Raw genomic sequence first — 3,315 nt, forward strand, 5'->3', positions numbered from 1 at the left:
CGAATACATCGTGTAGCTTCATCTTGTTTAGGCAGTTTGATTCCCTTATTACCATTGTCTTTATGTCCCATGCACTTGGAAGAGATCTTAGTGCTTTCATGATGACCTCCTTGTTGTCATACCTCTTTCCAAGTGTTGCTAGCTCATCTAGCACACCAGTGAACCGGTCACTGTACTCCTTCATTGTTTCTCCCGGTTTCATTTTGATGCTTTCAAACTTCTGTGTAGCCACCATTATCTTGTTCTCCTTTGTTCTTTCATTTCCCTCAAAGATCTGGTACCGTGTCCCATGTCTCCTTTGCGGTTTTGCAGTCTCTGATCTTACAGTATGTGTTTCTGTCCACACTGTTGGAAATCCGGTTTCTAGCATGATTATCCAGGTTGTTTCTTCTTCTGTCTTCAGCTGTCCATTCCTTTCTGTCCTTATTAATAATTATCGGTCCTTCGTCCAGAATGGACTCCATCTCATCATCCAAAGTGATTAGGTGTAGGTGCATGCGTGCCTTCCAGTTGGCAAAGTCATCACCTTCTAGCATTGGAGGCCTATCCTGAAACATGCTTGCTTGAGTATTGAAACTAACTACTCTGATACCAATTGTTAGGATCTAGGTAGCCGCTGGAGGACCGGGGTTGGACTGGTTAGCGGTTCTCACTCGAAGGGTGGTGGTTAATCCGGTTAGAGATTAACACCGGGGTTTCAATACTACACAACCTGTCACAAACCCTTGAACTAGGTTCAAGCGCGGAAGAGGTTTGCTTTCAGGTTGAAGCGGCACACTTGTATAATAAGCAGAACCGGTTTCGGATGATGAAGGTTACAGAAAATGATGGGTCGGTTTCGGTGATTCGGCTTTTTAGTGAAGTTAGGTCAGTTATAGCGGTACGGGTCGGTTAGATAATGGAACCGGCAGAAAGTAAATGACAAAACAGATTTTATGCATGTTCGGAGATAAAACTCCTACGTTACCCCTTCCTCTCGAAGCCGCGAGAAGGATATTCACTAAGAAAGACAAGTACAATCCGATCGAGACTTATTTCCTGCTCGATGACACCCTTACAATTTACACTGAAATTGTAAAACACACACTTTAACTTTAGCACTTAGGCTTTCTAGAACAGAACAGTCTTATCACTTGTAGAATAAATGCTCTTAGAATTTCTCACTTGTCTCACTGTATGTTACTTGTCCCACATTTACTCTTCTTCAACTGCCCCTTTTATAGGTGAAATATGCCAACAGTCATATTTCACTTCCTTGAATCTGATTGGTTGAGCAGAGGTTTAGTGATTCAGTGATTCAGTGATTTAGAGATTCAGACCCTGCGGTCATCTTTTCAGACCTGACGGTCAACCTCAGACCTGGCGGTCTGTTCTTCCGGTGTGTAAGACAAACCTGCTAGGTTTGTCTTTTACTCAATGTGGACACTGTCTGTTAGACAGTTGTCTGTACTTGGAAGATCTCCTTTCTGACTTATCCCGAAGTGGAAAGATCCTGTAGGACTGTCTTCTGCAGCCTGCAGACTTTCCTCAGACTTGTATGGATATGGAAGTGTTTAGTCTGTTCCTTTGGTATCATTCTCAATAGATACCCGAATTGTCTTCTTGTACTGGTCGGTCATTCGACTTAACCGGAAGGCTTCCGGTACGAGTGATGTAACCGGACTTCTTCCGGTTATTCCTTTGCCTTGTGGCTGGTCGGCTGTCTGATGTTTCCGGTTTTAAGCATTTGGCCGATCCTTTCTTTGTGCGGTTATAATCCAAGTGTTCCTGATCGGTTTAATGACTTGACCGGCTAGTTTTTTTAGCCGGTTCTTTTGTTTGTCCAGTCCGGTTCCTTGTTCCTGCATGGAAGATTTATTTAAGTTAGGTTTATGTGAACCGGTCTAATTTTATCTAACACAAATTAAATAGACCCCAAACTCATTGCCTCGTGCAATTTTGACCCCAAACTTCTATATTCGAATCAATTTTCAAAGATTTCGAATCAATTTGATTCCTAAACTATTGATAACATCCAAATTAACCCTCCAACATTATATCCATCTAATTTTGGATATAAAGTTTTAATTTTCAACTTTTAGGAAATTTTATATGGCTTGTTTAGTTCCTTTTATATATAATAAGATTTTTCTTCAATTGGAGCCTCTAAATGATTTTTAAAAAATTTTAAAAATTCAAAGATGGTTAAAATATTATTTTCAACAATAATACTATTTTTCAATAATTTTTTTAGTTCATTTGTAAAACGATTTTTTTTAAATTCTCGTATCTAGAGAGCTTCATAGTCGATAAAATTATGAAATTTTCGCAGTAGGTTCAAACAATTATTTATTCAGATTTTTTTGAAAACTTCAAAAAACACTCGTTTTAGTGGAGTCATATCGAGTGTCTCGTAACCTCAAAAAGTTCTGATATCAAGTGCAAATTGTTTCTAAAAATATGTTCGACATGCACACAATCTATTGGGACTTTCCAACTATGTTAGGAAAATTCTTAATTTTGGTTGTTTAATAATATGGGGCTCCAATTCCCCATTTTGTACTTTATTCCCACTACTAAAAAAATACACTATAACTATTGGTAAACTAATCGCTATTAACCTCCAAACCAATCGCTATAGGCCTATAGCGATTGGTCATATGCCAATCGCTCTCAATCGGCAAATCTCTAATCGATGTTGCCTTAATTGGAAACGGCGATTGGTAGATAATCAATCGCTATAGGCATATAGCGATTGGTGTAATAACCAATTACTACTACATAACTGTGGGCAACGGTGATTGGTATAATAACCAATCGCTACTACATTGGTATTTTAACTGTGGGCAACGGCGATTGGTATTTTAACCAATCTCCATAAACATTTATTTATTAAATAAAAATAATAATAAAAAAATATGTTGGTCATTTAACCCAAATAACCCGAAATAAAACAAGCACTTAAATTATCCAAACTCATACCTGGAAAAAGAACACTAATAAAATAAACAAGATAAATGTAAGCTATATATAAAGATTAACTCACCTGATACATATGCTTCAATACCACAAGACAATAGAGAACATTATAAAAAAAAGTTATTTACATCTTGATCAATTTCTTTCTCTTGTTTTTCCCTTCACCTGGTGGTACTCACATCTTTCTCCACTATTTTTGTGCAATGCTAGTCAAGGAAAGCTTTGGCACATCTTGTTTGTTAAGATAGCCCTCAAGCCATTCAATGGTGTCAAGATCAAGATGATTTGTAGGTTCATCAAGATTCACATTTAAAAAGATCTGGTTCCTGTAGTTGATCAAGCAAACAGTTAGATTTT

The sequence above is a fragment of the Impatiens glandulifera genome, chromosome 1 (assembly GCF_907164915.1).
Source record: "Impatiens glandulifera chromosome 1, dImpGla2.1, whole genome shotgun sequence".
In the NCBI taxonomy this organism is placed as follows: Eukaryota; Viridiplantae; Streptophyta; class Magnoliopsida; order Ericales; family Balsaminaceae; genus Impatiens; species Impatiens glandulifera.